Source organism: Balearica regulorum, chromosome 2 (assembly GCF_011004875.1).
Source record: "Balearica regulorum gibbericeps isolate bBalReg1 chromosome 2, bBalReg1.pri, whole genome shotgun sequence".
In the NCBI taxonomy this organism is placed as follows: Eukaryota; Metazoa; Chordata; class Aves; order Gruiformes; family Gruidae; genus Balearica; species Balearica regulorum.
Window position 1 is genome coordinate 8,077,857 of NC_046185.1, and position 22,981 is coordinate 8,100,837.

The 22,981-nt window shown below is 39.0% G+C and overlaps 2 long non-coding RNA genes across 4 annotated transcripts in view; one reads left to right on the plus strand and one right to left on the minus strand.

The window, feature by feature from the left end:
- Positions 1-22,981, minus strand: part of LOC142600298 (uncharacterized) — a 272,361-nt gene that overhangs the window by 161,704 nt on the left and 87,676 nt on the right. The window lies entirely within an intron of this gene.
- Positions 1-22,981, plus strand: part of LOC142600297 (uncharacterized) — a 39,949-nt gene that overhangs the window by 12,762 nt on the left and 4,206 nt on the right. The window contains exons 3-4 of one of the 3 annotated variants that reach the window (XR_012833691.1): positions 6,274-6,459; positions 7,949-8,039. This is a non-coding gene — a long non-coding RNA (uncharacterized LOC142600297). Of the gene's footprint in view, positions 1-6,273; positions 8,040-22,981 lie in introns of those variants that run through there. The other 2 variants (XR_012833690.1, XR_012833689.1) reach the window with 2 other exon arrangements.

Here is a 22,981-nt window from a genome sequence, read left to right on the forward strand (position 1 = left end):
TACTTTTCCAGGACTGAATGTAGCAATAATTTGTAGCAGATCCTACAATTTTTTTTTTAAATACTGCTCAGCGCAGGGCTCCCCAAATAGTAGAATTAGCTCTGACTGGACAGCATTTGGCAATGCAGGTTTAGGATATTTCTTGACATTGTGGACCTTGATATGAATCCCAGAATGGACCTGTAAATTTCCAACCTTTTTAGAAAATTTGCTGCCAAATGAAACTGCATTGGGATATTATCCTAATTCATATTGCTGAATTACCTAATGGTTTAAAGCTTCAAAAAGGATTTTCTACCATATATGCTTCTCCTGCCATTTACTTTACTTTGGCACTCAGCAGACATCTCACTGAACTGATTCAACTTGCACAACAGTTGAAAGGTCATGTAGTGAACTACATCCATGTTTTAATTGAGATCAGGAATACAATTTTGACATGACTGTTCTGATGGTCTCCAACTCCTATTCTGCGATTCTCGTGGAACACGCAAATTGACTTCTTTTGGATGTCACAAAATTAAAAGGTGTGCTTCTGGACTTGGCTAATGCATTTGGTTTAAGGCTGCTTAGACCATAGGTAGGACTAGAGCTAATTCTAAAGTGAGACCCTTGGAATGTGTGTAGTTTGAGTCTTGTCTTCAGCACAGACTATTTTGTTTTGTATATCTCGTCCTGTTGCAGTACACTACTGCTAATGTGGGCGTAGGTTGTTTTTTTTTTTCACCAAAAGGTGTGAAAAACATCAGTCAGTGCAAGGAAGAGAGAGTTGATTTTTAGCTCCTAGTCTTATTGATTAAATTGAATACATTTCATTCTTACTGTGAAATTCAGTGACAGCATGACATAATTCAGAGTTTGCTGGACCAAAAGTACCCCAAAACCCCTAGGATTATAATATCAGGTGAATGACCTAGGCTTCCCCTTCACCCAGGTATTTTGTCTATTGCCTTGAATTGTTGCTTAATGTATGTGGTCCTAGGATGGAGCTGTAATAGGAACCAGTCCTTCTACTCCTAAGTTACAGTAAACAAACAGTTTGGGAGTAACTGGTTTAATTCTGGTCACTCAAGCTCTGCCTTTATAGTGTGACAAAAGAATGGGTTGATGGGTCATTGTGGTGGGTTGACCCTGGCTGGAGGCCAGGTGCCACCAAAGCTGCTCCATCACTGGCCTCCTCAGCTGGACAGTGGAGGGAAAATATAACAAAAGGCTTGTAGGTCGGGATAAGGACAGGGAGATCACTCAGAAATTACTGTCAAGGGCAAGACTCAACTTGGGGAAATTAATTTAATTTGTTACCAATGAAATCAGAATAGGATAATGAGAAATAAAACCAAAACTTTAAAACACCTTCCCCCCACCCCTCCCTTCTTCCAGGGCTCAACTTCACTCCTGAATTCTCTACCTCCTTCCTCCCAGCAGCACAGGGCAATGGGGAATGGGGATTGTGGTCAGTTTATCACACATTGTTTCTGCTGCTCCTTCCTCCTCACACTCTTCCCCTGCTCCAGCATGGGGTACCTCCCACAGGGGACAGTCCTCCACCAGCTTCTCCAATTTGAGTCCTTCCCATGGGCTGCAGTTCTTCACGAACTGCTCCAGCGTGGGTCCCTTCCACAGGGTGCAGTCCTTCGGGACCGGACTGCTCCAGTGTGGGTCCCCCACGGGGTCACAAGTCCTGCCAGCAAACCTGCTCTGGCGTGGGCTCCTCTCTCCACGGGGCCACAGGTCCTGCCGGGAGCCTGCTCTAGCACAGGCTTCCCATGGGATTACAGCCCCCTTTGGGTGCATCCACCTGCTCCAGCATGGGGTCCTCCATGGGCTGCAGGTGGAATCTCTGCTCCACCATCATCTTCCATGGGCTGCAGGGGGACAGCCTGCCTCACCATGGTCTTTTCCACAGGCTGCAGGGGAATCTCTCTTCTGGTGCCTGGAGCACCTCCTCCCCCTCCTTCTGCACTGACCTTGGTGTCCGCAGAGTTGTTCCTCTCACATATTCTCACTCTTCTCTCTGGTTGCACTTACTCTTGGTGTTGCGCAGGTTTCCCCCAACCCCCACCTTCTTAACTATGTTATCCCAGAGGCGCTACCACCATTGCTGATGAGCTTGACTTTGGCCAGCGGCGGGTCTGTCTTGGAGCCTTCTGGCATTGGCTCTATCGTTAGCTTCTAGCAGCTTCTCACAGAAGCCACCCCTGTAGCCCCCCTGCTACCAAAACCTTGCCGCACAAACTCAATAGAATCATATTATCCAACTTCTGTATTTATTTTGATTTGAAAAAACATATTTAATACTGGGAGGAAACCAAATAGAGCCTTGCTAGGATAAAACAGAGACTTGAAATCTGTTGTCTATCCTTAAATGTAAGGCATCCTTGTGTATTGCTTACGAGCGGCATTTTAAAAATGTAATGTTCAAAATTAATGTCTTGTGGGAAACATTCTTCTGCCTTTTTCCAATTTGAGGTAGCTTATACAAGCAAGCTAAGTGAAAATATCTTTCATATTGCCTGTTTTTAAAGATACTGACATAAAACTATAATCTTGAATGGTTTTTTTATGGAAGTATCATGAGTAATCTACAAAGGTGACCCTGGGATAGTGTTTGGAAGTGTATTTCAATTCAGTAGGTTTAGGTACGCAATTTCTATTTTTTTCTATAGCTTATTTTTTAAAATATTTTGTGCCAGCTAATTAAAACATTTTAACTTTAAATATTTTTGATTCCAGAATTGTCAGAGCTGCTAGCACTGTAGTCTATTGGTAACACTTGGGTATTTAGAGGAAAGTCTATACTGATGTCATCTATGGATAATTCTTTTTCCAAAGACTTATTGGCTTCATCATATCTGAGGATAATTTAAACAAGGCTATAGTTGCAGGAAGCAGTGAGTTGCTAGAATTAATGAGATTATAGAACTGCAGTATAATGGTCAGACAAGACTTCTGGAGGTCTTTGCCCAGCCACTTGTTCAAAGCAGGTCTCTAACTAGCGCTTAAGGTGGATCAGCTGTGGCTTTGTCCAACCAAGCCATGAAAACCCCCAGGGACAGAGAGTCCGCGGCCTCTCTGGGAAGCTTCTTCCTGGGCTTCACCACCTCCTAGTGAGAAAAGTTTGTCATTGTGTCCAACCTGAATTTTTCATGCTGCCTTCTGTGGTGGCCGTTGCTTGCTCTTATCCAATCTGCCAGTGCTGAGAAAGCATTTGGCTCGACTGTCGTTATAGTTCCCATCTTGGTAGCTGTCAGCAGCTCTTAGATGGTCCCTAGCCCTTTTTTCCAGAGAAAACAGGCCCGTCTCCCTCAAGTTCTCCCTGTGGATGATGCCCTTGAGGCCCCTGAGCACCTTGGTAGAAGCCCAGGGCTGGACCCTCCTTGGTTCCTCCGCATCCTGCTTGAAGTGAGGGTCCTCACCTGAGCCCTCGGTATCTGCAGAGTGGCCTTGCCAGTGGCAGGCAGAGAAGGGGTGACATCTCTTACCCGCAGTCCTCTCTGCAGTTTGCTTTCTCTGCAGTGAGATGTTGGCTCCCATTTCAGCTGGCTTCTGCCCCAGCACCTGGGCCCTTTCCAGCAGGGATGTTACTCAGCCAGCTCTCCCCAGCCCATGCTGAAGCATGGGGTTCTTTTGCCCTGTGTGCAGAGCTTTGGGCTTTTCCTTCTTGAAGCCGGTGAGGTTTCTTCTGGCCCCATCCTCAGGTTTTTTATCACGGTCTGCCTCTGTTGGTGGAAGCGCTGCCATTCACTGCGTCAGCCCCCTCTTCTTCTCTGCCCCCCTCTGCTTTACTGTCACCTGCCACTTTGCTGAGGGTGCAGCCTGTGTCATCTCCCCGGTTGCTGCTGAGTGTGTTTGGAGCCGTGTGTTTGGAGCCCTGTGTTGGCCCCCAGGTCCTCCCTTGGCAGCTTGCAGCTGGACATTCAGCTGTTGCTTGCAGCCACGTGAGCCAGCGGCCCAGCCAGTTTTCCAGCTCGGCTTCCCTTCTGTTCGTTGAGCTCGGGCTTCCTCGGCTCCCAGGTGAGACTGGGGTGGGAGACTGTCTCAAAGGCTCTCCTAAAGTCAAAGTATGTTGCATGTGCCATTCAGCGTGCTTCAAAGTAGCCCCCCAGCTCTTTGTGTGGAGTTGGTTGGGTACATTCTGCCTTTGATAAATCTTTGTTAACTCTTCATGATTTTTTTTGTCCACATCTTTAAAAATGAATTCCAAATGGATGTGTTGCATGTGTCTCTTAGAATTTGGTGGTACTCTGTACCTCCTCTTCTGACCCTCTCAGACATGAGTGGGTTTTGTGCTTGTCAGGGACCTTCTGTGAATGCCATGATATTTTTTAGATGATACTGGTAATTCCGTGTAGAATACAGCAAAAGAAGGCTAATGCATTTGGCAGTTGGTAAGCAAAATTTTTAACAGTCAGTATAAAAATCAAAGTTTATTTTCATTATTTAGAAAAAAAATCCTGCTAAAAGTCACTTCTATCTTAAAAAAAAAAAAACAAAACACAAAAAACAAAAAAAGTATGCCTCCTGTTCTTATTGTAGTCCAGTAAGTAAATGTTAAATGGTACATTGTTCCAAGTAGGGAAATATGACTCAAATTTGTCAGAGATAATCCTGGCATATTTACAGACTAAGAAAGTCTATTTTAATTTTTGATGTGTTATAAATTATTGAAGGAGGTGGCTTGATTCTAGAGGAAATGGTGTTTGAGAGAGAGGCTATGATTTTTCGTAATTTTCTAAGTATATTTGTCAGGTCCTATGTAAGATTGATTTGAGAATATGGAGTAATGTTTTCAAAATGAACTGTTTTGCCAGCGCTTTATGTCTGTTTCCAATTACTGTCAGTAAATCCTGAAAATTTTCTGAAAATAACTTGGCAAAATCTACATTTTAGAGAGAGATAATTGTTCTGAAAGTACTTGAAACGTGTTCTGTATTATTTTATGTTTTATGGGTTTTGTTTTGTTTTTTGAGATTGATCCTGAAGTGGATGCCATGATTGCATGCTGTTCCTGTGGGGACTGTTTCCTTTGTGGAAGCAGGCTGTATATGTATACTTAAAAGAATGGGTCTCTTGAGTATTATTGCAAAACAAATAATTAACTTTTTTTGAACTTGTGCATAAAGAAAAAGATGCTTTGTGAAACCAAGTGCCATGGACTTACCTTATGTTTGTGACTTCTATGCTTACTGGGTTGAGCTTGTTTTCTTTGAAGTAATTAAAAAAAAAAATGCGTATGCTCTGGGAGCAAGATTAGGATTGATACTGGTGTACAGATCACTTGTGAGTCTGATATCCTTCAGGATTTTATTGCAGTGGAGGAGTTGAGCTCACTTTATACAGCAGGGGAAATGTTGTGACACTGCGCTTCCACCAAAGTCTGCAGGCTGCAGTAGCAATCTCAAGACTCTGCTTGCCAAAATTAAGAGAGTGAGAATGCCAGGATTTGTCATATCTGCAACTATACTTGTTTGCAAGGATTGGAATATGTTCACACGGGATTACCCTTGAAATGGGAATATTTGTCTTCTACTGTCTGTAGATCTTGGTGCCCTGGCCACTACTAGCAATGTAGTAATATGGTATAGACTTAATTGTTGGACTGCTAACGTTAACAGACCTTCCAAATGTGTCCTTGTTCAGCAAAGGTAAACAAAAGGACTTTGCAGTATGAATGATGAATGTCTCCTTGCAGTTCTCAACTTGTTTCCATCAATGTTACAGAGAACTATTGTTGGCAGCTGATATCACTAGAGAATTATAATTGCAAATGTGAGTGAAAGGTCATTAAGTGAATGAGTGTGCTAAATGTGTCATTGATTTGGAGTCTGCTATACCAGACTCAATTGATATCCACTCAAAAAAAAACCCCAAAACCCAAAAAAACAAACAAAACAAAAAAACCCCCACACCACCACCAAAAAAACTACCTAGCCGAACAAATGATGTATTTATGTAGTGTTTTTAGGGAGGTTTTCCCATTCATGCCTGGCTATATTTGAATCATCAGGTGTGGAGGGCTTCAACATTTTAGGCAACTTGCTACTGGAAATAGTAAAGACTGAGTTATTGGTATTTTAGGTTAATTTTTTAGGGATAGAGCTCTTCTGATACTGCTGCAAAGAATATCTATTACAAGTATTCTTTCTTGGTTTCTTGTCAAGTGTTAGGGTGGTTTTTTGCCTTCTTGCTTCTGTCTTCCATACTCTTTAATAAGAGGCGATCAGATCAGTTATTGTATTATTCAGTATTGTGAACTTTCTTTGTATTTTCCAGATTGGAAGATGGTCTGAATCTTATACTGAAAGATACCTTTAAAAAGAAAGAACTCATTTTCTACAGACAGCTTTGCCATCTTGGACCAGAGATGTTGGTGACCTTGAAAGAAGAAAAGGGAGACTCTGGGCCCAAAGTAGGAGTTGGAAGATTTTGCAGGATAACTTGGAGACTTGTCACGTAGAGGTAGCTGTAAAATATTTAAAGTGATTTGTTTTAATAGTTTCTAATTAAGTATCTCCAGAAATCTACTTCAGATTAAACAATCTACTTTCAGTGTAGCTCTTTACCAGGAATGAGGCAAAAATTCCTTTCCTGTAACAGGGGACCAAAAGAGAAAGGTAAATAGCTGAAACTATGAAATTAGAACTGTACTGTGGACAACAATATTGAGTTATATGTTAAACCCATTGAGTTTGTATAATCAAAATTTCATGATAAATCAGAAGGAGGAATACTTTTATGGGAACATAAGGAAAGGGATCGAATCTTTATGTGAAATCTGAGCATTCATGTTTCTCCTAAGTTTGTAGTTCTAATTGTTCAGATTTCTCTTACGGTCAATGCACTGCAATGTAGCTATCCTGCTAGAAAAATTCAAAACCTAAAAAAGTGAAAATGGCAATGCATGTTGCTATAAATCATATAGCATATAAACTGCTGAATCTGTGCTCTGAGGAAAAGAAATACAAGTAAGAATGCTAATATTCTTCCTTCCTTTGTCCGTTCTTGATTGCAGGTTAACCTGTTGATTGGGATTTTTATGAGGGTAATTCATTATGGTAAGTTCTTAGTGTGGTAGATGGATTTTTTTTTAAAAAAAAATTTCAGCTCATTTTAAAGCAAAATGACCTTGGATTAGCCTGCCTGCTGTGGTGGCTGTGTAGATGATAGATTACTGCAGAACTTCCCAAATTACCTGAAATAAAGACTTAATTTGGCTGAATAACTTCTTGGGTATGTTACTCCACCTAATGGAGGGCCAGGATGGTATTCTGTAAATAAATGTATGGTTTCTTCAGGCCGAGCTGTGTTGCTCAGCCAGAGCAATACAACACTGGGATGGGGGAGGTGTCTCATTGCTGCCATCATTCTTAGCCATAGCAAACTAAATTTATGATTTTATTTTAACTTTATTCAGACTCAATGTGAGGCAATTGGGCAGCAGCCCTTTTGAACCAGGTTCTGAACTTTATTTTGGCTCACACCATCTTTTTTTTCTCTACTTTGTCCTCTTTAGATCTCCTTTACTCAAATAAGAATATTATTTTACAATACAGACTTCTAGGTGTTTGTATTTCTGAAATGATTATGTATAGTATTTGCATCCAGCCCTCAATTAAATTTGGTCACAACTATGTTAGTAACATTCTACTTCCATGCTTTCCCATACACTTTTAAAATATCAGATGCTTTTTTTGTTTTCTCTTTCTTTAAAATTGGTAATGGTAGATTTGGTCTCTTTCATTGCTTTAGAATTCACAGCCCAGTTTAAAAAAAAAAAAAAAAATCTTTCTACCTCTTCTACCAAAAATTGATGGTCATACTGTGTATGTATTAGTGATCAAAAGAAGCGGAGTGTGTGCTTTCCTGAAAATACACAGGAAATGCAGTATTAAAACCGCTTATGCGCTTCCTACTTCATCATAATTCATCATGCTTTGTTAACTTCTAGTGCTACAGTGAACTCTCTGTGGGTGTTGGAAGCTCACTACAACATATAATCAACATTCAAGGCAGTAACATGCATCTGAATCACTGCATGATGTAAGTGCTACGGGAGATGATGTGATTTGGGTTACGTTCGAGCTGCAAGCTACAGTTCTTAAAATGTAATGCTGATTTAGACACACTGTTTGACCCAGGGCAAATAGCTTAATTTATTGTGATCCCTGAAAAAGTGGAATAAAAATGCTTGTGAACTATAAGGCTAGTTAAAAATGTGTGAAAATGTAATCACTTTATATCATAGAATCATAGAATGGTTTGGGTTGGAAGGGACCTTAAAGATCATCTAGTTCCAACCCCCCCCGGACACCCTCCACTACACCAAGTTGCCCAAAGCCCCATCCAACCTGGCCTTGAACAATTCCAGGGAGGGGGCCTCCACAGCCTCTCTGGGCAAAATACAATAATAATTATATATATAATATAATAAAATAATACTTCAGAATTGGATTAAGTTTCTTTGAGCATTTTAGTTTAGAAATAGACTGTCTAGTGAAAAGAAAGTGTTCCTCTCTCCTTCCACCAAAGCAAGGAAAAAGTAAAATAGGGATTTGCAATATAAAATCTGTTCTGGCTACTTAACTATAGTATCAGAGGAATGGGTTTATGTTTAAATAGTTTAGTATAATTACATTACTATAAGGTAAAAAGGGAAATAATCTATTAAAAACAAATGTTTGGATTTTTTTTTTTGGCCTAGATTTATACTTGGGAGGAGTTTATGGGGGAGGGAGAAAAGAGCATATCGACAGTATATCAATTTATGTAACATTAGTCTTTAAACACACTATAGTATAGAATTTTAACATGTAGATTTAACTACTAAAAAATTGGTGAATGCTGGCTGTTGATTTCCACTGCAAAGTTCTTCCTACTATTTCTTAAACTTGTGTGCAGTTCGAGAGTCCCTTTTATATTTAGGATTTAATATTTAATTCTCCGTTCTGCTCTGGTCAATATGTGTGACAAAAAAAACCCCCACCAAACAGCAATAGTGAGCATCTGTCTCCTTCTGTCAGTTCTAGTTGCTTTTTTGCTTGCATCAGGCATCTGTGGCTAAACTGCTTTGACTGCTAGATGGACTGATTGACAAGACCTTGACTCCTAAACACACGCGAGCATGCACGCCTAGACAAGCTCCTTTGATTCTATTCCCATTTAACTGTTTTCCATGTGGCAACTGAGGCTTCAAATTCAATGAATTATAGTGGTCGTGCTGGTTGTAGGGTGAGGATGTCTTAAGATGTGGTGAGAAGAGAAGGAAGAAGCTCTCTTTGGCTGCTTGCCTCTTCACCCTTTTCCTTTCTCCTTCTTCCCCTTCTTCCTCCTGTCTTGTTGAACTCTTTGCTCAAGGTGCTCATGTAAGGTGCCGTAAAAGTTCAGTGTGACTGGTAAGATAATGTTTGAGGCTTGGGAAAACTGCAGTAAATCTGTGGTCTTCATGGCTTTGATTTGGAAATTGTGAATGAACACAAACTTCAGGTATCATAATGGTGTCCCTTTTTTAGTATTACAGTATTAAACCTTTTTTGTTATTCTGGAGTAATGACAGCTGAAGAACAGTTCCTAAGCAGGTGGTCATACATTGCTGTTGGAAAATGACAAATAAGTAAATTTTCTGTGTTAGAAGGACTTTATGTAGTCTTTAATTTTTGTGTTGTTCTGTATGTTCTGTAGGTGTGGAGTATCTATTGCTGTTCTTAAGGAAAACAGTTAAAGGTATTAACGGAAACCAGGGGTCAATATTCTTCAGTTTGTGATAACACTACAATAAATCCTGTTTGTTTTCAGTGCTTTTAAGCTTTACAAGAATGAGAGGGCAATGCCTTTAATGAAAGCTGGAGCATGCTGTCTACTTATGTTTGTTTAACAAAAGAAAGTGTTTGGGAGAACAGCTGAAGATGCTTCTTAATAAACATACGGCTTCAGTTTTCATTGAACTTTTGTAGAAGTTGCATCGTTCAAGCATGTTTGTACAAAGCGATCTGTAATCCCTCTCCCTTTTTTAACACCACATTTGGAAATGAAAATTTCAACTCCTTTTATGCAAATATAATCACTTTATAAGATGCTGTGTAAGTATTTGTAGTTGAGAGATTGATAAAGCACCAAGAAACTTCAATGTCATGTATATTGGCTATTCTGTGATGATTTACATGTTAAAACAAGAAGAGGTTGTGGACAGTTTGTTCTCTTTGGGCAGGTGACATTGTAGTAACCTTCATTATTCCTGAAGAAGTAAGTCTTAAAGGAAAGCAGTATAAGAAATGGTTCATTGCAACTTGATGCTCAGCAGCCTAATTAGTCAAATACCATGTGCCTACCTCTGCATGAAATAGCCTATTTCTTTTCAATGTAAAATAGGAATTTTTGGTTTTGGAACAGCCTGAAGAGGCCTTTGTTGCAAATGACCAGTGGCTTTTTAACTATTCTCAAAAATAATGAAGGTCAGCATGGTATCCATAGGGATGGCATGCAACTTCGTCGTTAATCTTGGCATACTGCTGTAATAACGAAATTCACTTACTACTAAAAAAGTTTTCATGTTTCAGGAGGAAATCTTTATTTGAAAACCGGATGTGATTGGGTTTCTGTAATTGAGAAGTGTTGAATATTGTAGTTTTTCTTCACTTCTAAGCTCCTTGTCATAATTTCTTTTTTTGAATTGCTGTGGAGGCCTAAACAGAACCCCCCAGAATAACTAACCCTAAATTTCTGAAGTCTATGTATAATCTGGCAGTAGAAAACTTTTTACTTGCAAAATTCTTTTCTTTGTGAAGGGATAAAGACTGCTAAATGGGAATATATCAATCTGCTTTCAGCTCTGTTAGTAAAAGGAAGACATTCCACTATAAACTACAAAATTAAGGGATGTAAGTATTCTGTGAATGTGATCAACCCAGTATTATACGGTCAAAAATAAATCTGCTGATAGCAGTTTCAGACCCTCCACGTCCGTCGCAAAGACGGGGGAAACTTTCACAACAGCAGGAATGCCACAGGAGTCCTTTGGATTTTGACTTTGGGATTACTTCTCTGCACGTCAGTGTGGAATCAGAGTGTTAGGAGAATAGACAAAGCACTTAAATTACTTTGGGTTAAATGAAATTATTTCCTCTTTGTGTTACACATTGTAAATATTAATTTTTAATATTGTAAAAGGCTCTTTTAACATAGAGAAAATTGATTGTTGCAAACCAGAATGCAGCCTTGGGAGTTTTGGTAGTAACTTCTGAAGATGGAAAGTAAAATGGTTCCATCCTGGGGCTGTTGTTTTCCCTCCTGCCCTCTCCCTGTCCTTCTAATGCTTACCCAAAGATAAGTGGCTTTGGGTTTGATTTGGCTTTTTTTTAATTAGTTGGTTGTAATAGAGCTTTAAACTGATCAGATACTGACTTCCAGTGTCAGAATCCTATTTTCAGAATTCTGTCAAGTTACTGTTTGTGATATTTTTCTTTATTATGAACATGGCTTGTTTTGCTTTTGTCTCTAAATAAAGCTATATGCAAAATTAAAAATATAAATAATTATGAAAGGATAGCTATCTGCAAAATTTATAGTATGTTCAAAGTGGAAGTCCATTTATTTTTGAGAGCTCCAGGAATGAGGGTATAGGGAAGTAAAGTCAAGGGATCTTTAAAAAAATAATCTATTTGTATATATTTTAAATGTTTGAATAAAATATTTATAAATATAAAATATGTAAATAAAAATACATTTGAACCTAGAGGTCTTAAAATATACATTCAAAATTGAGAATTTGTATTATATGTTGCATGTAAAAACTTTGTTAATTTAATGTAAGTTGAGAATCTAGAACTGCGTTTCTGTTACTGAATGTGAAAGTAAGGTTTTCTTCAGAATTAGCTGAAGAGTAATTGGTTGGAATGTTATAGAAGCATGTCTTAAATATTTTCTTTTTTATTTCCCCCCCCCCTAAAGGTGACCAGCTGCTTTGCACTGTTAAGACAGTTGCAGTGATGTATAGTAGTCTGTTGCTGTAAACATCCCCGACTGGAAGCTGTACCAGTTCTAGCTTTCAGTCAGATGTTTGCTGCATCTGGCTATTCTTGGACAACATCAGAAGGACAAGCTGTCATAAATACATGCGCGCGCATATATATATATATATATATATATTTGTAACTCTGTAGATGCGGTTGAATTGCCTTCAAATGAATTAACCTGATAGTTGTTATTAGCGTAGCTGTGTTTTCTTGAAATCTAGTGTGAAATGAAGTTACAAAGCTGTTGCATACGTATCACTCAAAACAGAGTTCTTTGCTGCTTTTGCTGTGAGCTTCAGAATTATGCTTCACTGGAACATAATGGGAAGGGGTGGTTAATTTCTTGTGCAATTATCCATAAACCAGGTTTGTTTTATGAATTGTCTGTTTTAGCAGCTTCTGTTAGTTATGACTCTTAAGAAAAATTATTATAAATGCTGTTAAATACTTAGCAGGCATTTTGTCTGATGTGCCTTGCTTTTGTTGTTTCTTTTTTTTTTTTCCTGGAATTCCACATTCTGAGTCTCCTTATGAGTGGGTGGTGCTCTTATTGTTTTTAAGCTGGATATAACCCAAGGCCAAAAAAAAGGTTAAAAAAATATGACACAGGATGTATTTTTGGGCTAACAATGCGTAGCGTATACACTTGTTTGTGGTGTGGTCATCTTGGTTTGTGCTACCCCCTCACCATGACAGTACAAAGGTTTATTTTTCATGTAAATAACAGCCTTTGAAAGTACTTCTTCAGAATTAACTCTTCACTGATTCAGTTCCAAAAAGACTCACAGCAGTCATGTCAGCAGGAACAGCTATCTGCAAAAAAGCTTCAGCACTTTCCACTTTTCTCAGAGTGGGTCTGCCTGTGCTGTTTCCTGGATCTTGTCTGGGATTCCTTTTATCTTTTGTTTCTCTCTAGTGTTCTATTTTTAAAGGAATGGCCCATGCGACTAACTGCTCGACAGTGCAGACAGAAAATATTCTGGCACTACTTTAGCTCTCCATTCTTGCCCCACCCAAAATGTTATCTTTATTCCCTAACACTTAAAAGAAAAACTGATAGTATAGTAAAGCTCAGTAGTATTTGTTCAACTTTGCTACGGTGATTCTGTAAAAGAAGATGTCCAAAGATACGAATATTTAGGAAAGTGGGAGATTTTTCTCTTTAATTTATCAGAATTAAAACTATTAGGATTTCTTAGTCCTGGGAAAGCTATACTAATAATTGTTGGAAAAGTAATGATTGTCAAGCAGACAATGAATGACCAGACGTGAACCATCTTCGTCTGTGATGGACCCATGACTGTAACTGTTTTGTTTCTGTTACCTGGGTGTTCTGTCTGGTGACATAGGAACACATGTGGTGGGTGATAGAAGGTAGTGAACTTATCTGTTGATCTGATTCATTCCTAGCACCTCTACAGAGATTTGGTTTTAAAGCAACTTACATGCTTAATACAATCTCAGTTAAAATCATATTTTTTACATATTATCTGTTTGGCTTGATAATTCATGTAGATATAAAATGGGCTTAGAAGCAGAATCTAGAGATCTCCATTTCTTTAAAAAAAAAAAAAATGCTGTAGTTGTTTTCCAAGCTTTCTTTGCTGTAAATATTTAGCATTTCCTAGTTCTATATAGTATTTGGACTTTGAAGAAAAGAAGTGTTCTCTGTTAACCAACTTCTCTGATCAAAGTAAACATTATCTCATAATTAATCTAGTAGACACTTTTGTTAGTGCTGTCCTAGCCTTTCCATATGCCAGATAACAGAGCTTTTTTTTATAAGCTTAGTTCATGTGCAGTTTGTCAGTCTATTCTTGTGGAATTTTCCTTATGCGTACATTTATATTGTACTAGTATCTAATATGTGTACTCAAACACAGCTGTCATATGTCTTCACATGAAAGCAAATTGAAGTGGCTTGTAACTGCAGGAAATAAAGAAATTTAAAAAATCACACTGCATTTTTGTTTGTTTGAGGTTTCTTTTGCCAAGTGTTTGAAATACAAGGGTCTCCTTTCTCTATACATGAAATATAAAGTACTGAACATCTTAACATGTCTCAAACATGGCTGTTTGCAGCTGAAGAAGGTGGAGTCTCTTCAAGTGTTGTCCAAATGCATATTTATGCAGTGATTCCAGGTGAGCTTGCAGCTCTGGGATTACTGGGAAGGGATGCTGGGAGTTTGGCATGCCAGCAGTGCTGTTCTGCTGGTGGGGAGGAGGAGTTGAAGCAACTGTTGCAGGATTAGACAACACAGAGCTACAACTATGACAGTGAATTTTGGGAATGGAAGAGGCAGATTTGACACGTCAGCCTGGTGATCAAAGAGCAAGTTACTCCATCTCATTAATGTGAGGCCTGTGACTATTGCTTATATTATAAGGAGTCGTGGATCAGTTTCTGATCTCTAATTGTCATAGGCAGGTGTAATGTACAGTTACCTTTGGAGATGGAGCTAGGGAGGTCCTCACTTGCTGAGCAAGTGGAGTGTCTGTGAAGACTAGTGCTTGGGGTCTGGATTAGTTGCCTGTGTTTTTCCTCTGAGTGTTTATGATGGCTTAAAAGCAATACATCAGAGTCCTCAGTGACTTTAGACTGGCCTCGGTGAAGCACTGTCTTCCCTTGCTGTGACCTCACAGCTGCATGCAGCAGAAATGTTTGAGCTCATGTTTTTCTTCATACAAAGAACAACTGTTAAATGTTTGGAGGGCTTCCCCCCCCTTCTCTATGTATGAAATAATCTGCATCTGTGGTTCCTTCCCCCCAGTAAATCTGCAAAACACCTGTTCAGACAAGAGCTTTGAGAAGGCTGAGGCTTGGCCTCTTGGCTGATCATTGAAGTATTCTTTTCTTGGACTGCTAAGATCTTGTTTGTTTGAGACTAGACATTAAATACGTAAAGTCTAAGATAAGAGGTTGAAGCTAAAATAAAAGTGTTCTGCTCTTTTGCTGTTATAATGGTTTGTATTTCTGAGTAGCTAAATCCATGTGGAGGAAAATAAGAATGAAAAATATTGAAATAATAGGAGTACCTTGAAAAAGTTCTGGAGGAGGAATGGGAATTATTTTAAGAAAATACAAGACAAGTAAGAAGATGTACAATGTAGCTACAAAAGCTGTAAAATTTAGCACCCGAAGGAAACTGTTGAAATGTTTAACACCACAAAGGTTTATTTTTGCATAAACAGTTTGAGATGGACGTCTTTGAGGACTGTTACCCAGTTTGTACCATCCCATTAATCTCCCATATATATTTTGATGTTGAGTTTCAGTTTTGGAAATTACTTGAATTTGAGATTTCTAGAAGGTGTCTACTCTGAGCGTCAAGGGCCTTGGCAGGTAAGTGCAACAGAATGCTCGTCTCCATGGGCTGTGAGAAACTTTTCTCCTGTTTTCCTTGTTGTACCTCTACAGCATCAGAGACTGTATGTACGTATTGCTGTGTCCTGATATTTAGAAGATTAAATGTTAAAAATACGTATTCCAACTTCATAATGTTAGTAAGGCTTAACAAGTGTTGTATGTGCCTTATGAGTTGTGCAAATTGTAGCTCACACAATATATTGAAGTATGTCTGTGCAGATTCATTTTGGGATATCTTGAAAGCCAATGCTGTATTTATATTGTTAAGCTAATTTTTAGTTCCTGTAAACATCCTACACTCAGCTATAACAAGTAGTAGGGCTGGGGGGTGGATGTTTACTTCAACTGACTTGGAAAGGCAGCTTTCCTCAATGATCAAGTGACATATTGGCAAGAACAAAATACTATTTTTCAGTAGCATTCAACTAAGCTTACCGTATTGTAAATACTCTAATTTCTGTAGAAGTAGGAGGTATTTCTACAAATGTCTTAATACTCAAATTGTGATTTGTATTGACTGTATAAAGGCATACAAGTTTATTGTGAAGCAGTCTTTGATGAAATCTGTATCTTATTTGTAATTGCAAATAAACTGATAATGTATCTTTTGTCTTAAAGTAACTTTTGATGGCCTTAGTTCACCTAGGATACCCTGATGGTAGAGAGAAAATCTAAAATCTTATATTGAATGTTCAATTCTCAATTGCAGCAGTGACTTACTACTTGTTATCTACTTCCTCATTGTCAAAGGAGGAATAGATATATATGGGAGTAATGCTAAAAAACCCCCACATACCAACAGATCATTAAAGTAGTACAACTAATTAGACTTAACCATTTCTATTGTCCTTTAAGAAAACTAGAAACATCTCATTTGGATGGGGAAGATCTGGATAGGAGAACAAGGAAGGAGACAAGCATCTTTTTCTTTCCGTGTAACTCTTCTTACCTCATGTCTTATCTCCTAGAATCGTGTATCTATTAGTGATGGATGCGTTGTTAAATAAAGTATGGCTCCAGCATTTGGAGAATATTAAGTACCAAATCTAACTGTTTCAAAAGAGCTCAAAATATTTTTATTTAAATAGAAGAATGAAGGGCATGGGATTCATCATCATTGTGAAGTATAACCAGGTTTCTTGAGGATTGTTTTTGGTTTTGTATCCCTGTGAATATTTGAAAGCTTAGACTCTGAGATGTAACATATTTCTTACTTATAAGGCCGAATACAATATGAAAATCATCAAGAGGGTTTTTCCTCATTTAAATTCACATACATGAGCACCTTTTGGCTATAGTTAAGCTTTTTGCCATGCTTTTATTTTTGCTTCCAAACTGAGGAGGTCTCATTTGTGGAAGTCCTTGTGGGCAGGTTATATGCAATATATGGCACTGCAAACAATTGCATGCAGGAAAATGCATCAAATCCTGTATTTATGGATAGTTCAGTGTGTGAACACTGCAGTACAACCATGTGTTTACTGCATGTGCATGTCTGTGTATATAAATAAAAGTTTTACTAAATTTTGATGTAGTTCATCTGTTTAATTGGTACAAAACTCTGACTTCTTCAGTTGGGGTGAACTAAGGAAGTATGAGGGATGTGAGTTGTCCTCCTCAGGAGAGATCATGTAATTAAAAAAGCTTACCTCCGGTAAAGAATCTGCACATCTTTCTAGTCTGTTCTGTTCCCCAGAGTTAGATGCCTCCTGGCATCCCTAACTGTGTCCGAGAGAACTTCAAGTTGGTAGTGTATTTCTCCTCTCCATCCTGAAAAATCATCCTGCCGTGGGTTGCCGTGCTCTGGGAATACCAGATTTTGAGAGCAGGATGGAACTCCGAGAAAGCGATGAGAGGCCAGAAGGATATACTTGTGAAGCCGTAACATGTTGCAGCTTTGCTGTCATGCATTACCTGGTGATTGATGTGCATGTATGCTCTTGACCTATTTCACTAATGATTTCTACCCTTGCTCGTACAAGGAAACACAACGTGTGCACATCTCTGTATTACATCACTGAGTGTGCAGTGAGATGCACTTGCCGTTCTTTCTCAATCTGGGTCACTTCCCTTGCTTAGTGTGTTGTGTGGTGCCAGGTGCTGATGTAGCTGTGGGATAGTGCAGTGACAGGGAGAAAAAAAAGTTAATGACAAGAAGGAATCCTCAAATCAACATTACCCCAACCAAAAGGTGTAAAGATTCATGTTTTCAGCAAGTGTCTCGATCTGGAGCTAATTTAATTGGTAGCATGGATAGTGAGCGAACAATCTCAGCAGATCAGATGGGGATGTATATTTGGTGTTTCAGTAGGTCTGTCTGAAACGCATTTGAGATCTGGAATTCATATTGCAGATATTTAAGTATAAGCAAAACTAGGGTCTTCCTGTTCTTTTATTGTAGGAAGAACAGTTGTGACTGCTTTTGATGGGACAGTTAAAAACTAAGAGTAAAACATTAAAATTAGTAAAACTGAAGAGCCTTTTGAAGCTTGAAATTTAATTAACGTACTTTGAATAATTGGTGTTTGCAGGAATTTGAGTTCTGTAGTGGTTTGGGGGGTTAAATTTTATTTAGTTACCCCTTGGATAAATGGGCCCTAGAGTAGCTTATGATGATACTTTTGTCAAACAATTTCAAGTAGTTTGGCTCCTCTTCAAGGAGGCAGCACACTCACTGGAACGTGTCAGGACCAGAATCATGAAATGAAATTTCTAAAGGTAAGCCAAACTGCTGGAGTTTTGTTTTATTTTGGGGGGGGGGGTGGGGGGGTGGGGGTGGGTGTTGGGCAGTGGCGTGTGTTTGTTTTGTGTGAGGATTTGATAGGAGAATGAGTATTGTGCCTGTGTGCATCCTTCCATGTGCTTGGCTGCACATGCGAATGTTGTAAAAGTGTAAGCTGCTAACTTTTTTACTTCCTGTGAGACTCTTAATTTGAGAATTTTTAAATAGACTAATTTTGGTACTGTTCCTCCTCAGCTGTATGTATTGGGTAATGTTTGTCATTCTAGTTTGTGCTGAAGTAAACCAAAAAGTTCTAATCTAGGATATGTGTTCAAAGATTCCAAGTATAAAATAACACTGCAGAATTTGAAGCTCTGTTTTAAATCACATAGTTGTTTTTTTTTTTTTCTTCCATTCTGTTGGTGCTTTTTAAACAGATAAGTCATAATCCCATGGCGCCAGTGACGGCATAAACCAAAATTGGATAAATAGCTGGGAAAAAGGATACAGTGTGCATGATTTATAAGATTGTCTGGAAGTTTTACATAGATGTGGGGGCAATGGTAAGTCACTTAACATTAGTCAAAAATTAGATTTCTCTTTTAAAAAACACATAAGCACGGTTAATGTGGTTTTTCATGGCAATTTTGAAAATATGTATTTATTCTTCTGTTTAATTCCTCCTGGTTTTGTCTTACGCTGAAAATCCAAATACTTAATAAAAGTACATCGATACCCACTTTGCTCGTCTATTGTATTCGCTAGGATTGTTCTTCGGTAGCTCAGTGCACTCCCTCTTCACCAGCTATGCCAGTTCAAACCAGCTTAGGTCACATTTTACAGGGGTTCTGTGTATGTGGTAAATAACGGCATAGTTTAAATTACTTAAAACCTCCAGATGATTCGATAGTAGTTGAGTATGAGTAGTAAGCGTCTTAACTCTGATGCTGAAGTCTGTTCAGAGAGTTCAGGAATGCTCTACATTTGTTTTTTCTCTGTTAGGGAGCAGCAGACCCCTAACGTGCATCTGAAAGAGAGGAAAGCTGAACCCATGAAACGATGCATGGGCCCTGTAAGCAGAATGAAGGAAACCTAGTTTATGTCAGTCTGGATTGTTTGTTGTCCGATAACATCGCTTTCTCAGTAGACAAATAATTTCCTGTAAACAATATGGCTTTATCTGAAAAATCTGCCATTTTAATAAAGTGAAAAATTGTTTTTCCAAACTTTACACAAGCCTTATCTTTGTCTAACAGGAAAAAAGGGAGGTGGCAGGGATGAAAGATGCTTTGTGAACGGAACTCTGTTTAGTTAAGGGTATGGAAAACATGCTGAAAATGTATACATTAAGTGCACATAGCTTAATGGGGTTTTTTATAAACACATTTCCCCAAATATTAATAAATTAGTTGAAGTGACTAAGTACCAACTAGTAGAAAACATGATCTATTAATAATCTTTTTTGGAGATGTTTCACACTTAAAGCCCAAGGAATGTGTAAGCTAGCAAATCTCGCCGTAACCTGGATTCGAATTTAGTTTTAATAGTCAACAAATGTTATGGCTGAGTGTAATTTCATGAAATATCTCTTGTGCCCATTACATGTGAAGTCTCGTCTATCCTATTAAGCTGTTTGCCAGAGTGTGGTGTTCTTAAGGCTTCTGCCACAAAAAATGCAACAAAATATTAAGTAGAAAGAAGTATGGTGAGTACCGAGTTCATCACTCTTGGTTTTCAGTACATTAGATGTATGCTATGATACAGACCTACTCAACTGACTGGTAAATACGGAAATGCAGGGAAATTTGCTCCTAATTCTCAGTGTTACAAGAAGACTTCAACATTTTATAAGGACTTTAAGTGTGTTGTAGGAATAAATTGCACCTTTGGTAACTTTAATCCTGAGATTTTTTGCTAGTTAAACTTGTGTTGGCTAGCAAATACTGAAACACAGTTGGCAGGAAGAGAACAAGTAATATGTCTCTCTACTGTAAAATGGAATAAAATTCCCTTTTCTTCAAGATAGCTAAGAATCAGTATTTGACCATACTATAAACTGATTTTTCTGAACCAAAATTGGGATGTAATCTTACTGAAATATATTAAGTAGAATAACAAAAATATCAGTGGTAGACTGTTTGCTTATTTCTTTTAAACTAAGATACTAAAAAATGGCAAAAAATGTCTAACCCCCCCCCTTTTCCCCTAAAACCCAAAACTTCATGCCCAAACTGAAACTCTGTATTTATTTTCTAGTAAGTCATGATGTGACAACATACACAAGCAGCTCATCTGTATAATGTCATCTATTTATTGCCACTGTCCTGAGCACAGCTGCTGTTTGGAGTCGCTCCTTCAGAACATCTGTGAAAAATGAACTCATTACCCTTGGAAACCTTCGTTAAAATTCTCTCTTTGTGTCAGATCTGATGAGGTTGGGTTTTTCATCAGGGTTAGGTGCTGTTCTGACAGCTGCCTGCCATACTGAGCCGTATTCCATTTGACTCTCGTATTTATCTGGATGTTGCCTCTTTAATGCCTTATCGTAAGCACAGTGGGCAAAGGACCTTTTCACTTGTTTATTTGTATTTCTGTCCTGCAGGAATTCTAACAGCTATGTGACATCACTCACTAGTAAATATACAAATATATTTATCTCTGGCTTCCTCCCATTAAAAAAAGTTAGTGAAAACTAAGAAGTTGTGAGGAATCTTTTCCATGTATGTTCTCTATGTGTTGATTATATGCTTCTTGATCAACTGAATTGATTGGTCTTCCGTAGGCTTTCGGTGCAGTACAGATTTCCCAGATTTCTAAACTTTTTTTGTTCCTTTCGCAACCCTTTTTGAGTTTTTTCTACTGTACTTAAAAGTTCCTATTTAATCAGTGAATTCAGGAAATGGAAACTTGGGCCATTTCACATGTTTAGTAGCAGACAATACATTTAAATAATCTTGGAGTTTCATGGTCAAGAGTACAGTTTTGGATATAGTTTTTAATCCTCATTTTTTTAAGACTAGAAAAATCTTGTTGAACAATGAAAAATAATTTTCATACCGACCTACATCTTAAAACTTTTCTTCTATTTATTTTGACTGCTTAAAGTGCAAATTTAAGATATGGTACCATAAAGACTGTATATATAGTAGTGGTAACAAAAATCAAGATCTAGTGAAGTTTTTCTAGGGCCATGCTAATAATATTAACTTATTACTACTTCAGCTGATGAAGCAGTAGTTAGTATTGTGGGCGGCACAATGAAATCTGCAATACCTTATTAAAACAGCTCCTTTTGATGTAGAATCATTTTAATTAAACCTCATACCTCTTTTCATTTTTCAGTAAATACTTTATTTCCCAAGTAGGCAAGTACATCCTGTGCATCTGTGAACTGTTGTATAAAGCTAAGAGAAGTTTATGCTTTTTGGTTTAGGGATAGAACAGTTTCCTCCTGTAAAGAAGATGTAGGCCATGACTTGAACCTGTCAGAAGTACAGACTACATCTATACTGATAAATACTCTTGCTCCAGGGAGTGATTCCTTCCCCTGGCTCTCTTGCCACCACCACCCAAAAGGTTGCACCCGCAGTGCTCAGGGCTGTCCCCTCTAGACTGGCTCCACCTGCACTACATAGCACTTGACTTTGGATCTTCTCCATCACCTGTGTAGTGCCCCGTTGTAAGACAAATAACATGGGTGTCTGTTCCCTCCTTTCCTCTTTGGAAGTGTCTGACAGCGGGGGCTGTGCTGTAGCACATTGGAATATTGTTCTCAGAGCAGGAAACAGGTGTGTTGCATGCCTGGGGGTGATGGTGGGGGTATATTCTGGTGCCCAAAGGTGCGATGGTAGCATTGCTTGCGTGGTGGTAGAGGACTCTAGGGCAGGAGGAGCCCACTTGGTGGACTAGTAGAAGGTGTTTCTTAAGCAAAATTGTCTTGAAACTCAGGGATGACTGTTTTTGAAGGAACCAATTTTGCACACTCCAAAAGAAGGCTTGTGGATGGATATGGAATGGACTCACTCAATTCCTACTTTGCTCTAGTCTGTTTCTCGCCCTCCTTCCACTAACTGTGCTGTTCAGCCCCCCTGTGTGGCCACCAGTATATCCTGCTTAGGTATGTCCATGGTTGTAGTCGTCATTATACCTCAACGTGGAGAGATGGAGGAGGACACTCAACTGCTTGCTGTTGCTCTCTGACACAACTTGGTGAACGAGGAGAATACCTTCTGCGGATTCCACAGCCATGTTACGGCTCTCTCCTGGGCTACTGGTGGTGCTGTTTCCCACCAGGAGCAGAGGAACAGGAGAATCTCTACGGCATTACGTTTTGTGAGAGGTGACTGAGGAAAGTTTGTCCAGGGATCTGTATGATGGAAAGAAAAGTTGAGTATCCACAGTTCCAAACTGATTGTTGGGGGCAGGAAGGAAGTGCGTGTCAGAGGGGCTAAGAAGTGGATGGGTAAGGCAGACAAGGCAGGACAGGAAGGGCTACAGACCTTCATTGCCAGGCTGGAAGCTTTTAGGTAGGCATCAGCGGTTTTGGGGATATTTCAAGCCTTCCCCAGAGCCACAGATGGCAGGCTTCAGTTATGGACAAAAGGTTGGTCTCTGGGCTTCCCCAGTGATAGGGATGAGAAGCTTCCCTTGCCTCTCAGGGGTTGGGGAGAGGACTGCAATGTGTATTTCTGTGTGCCAGCGGACATGTGGAGGTTTGCGCTATGCCAAGCTCTGACCTCTCGCTGACAGCTTCGGCACTGAAGTCCTTGCAAACATGGCCTGTGGGCGTGGGAAGCACAAGGTACATGAATGTTCTGCTGGTCCTTGGACAGATGTCCTCCAGTGCATCCAGATAGGATATTAGAAAATCCTAGAGTACCAAAC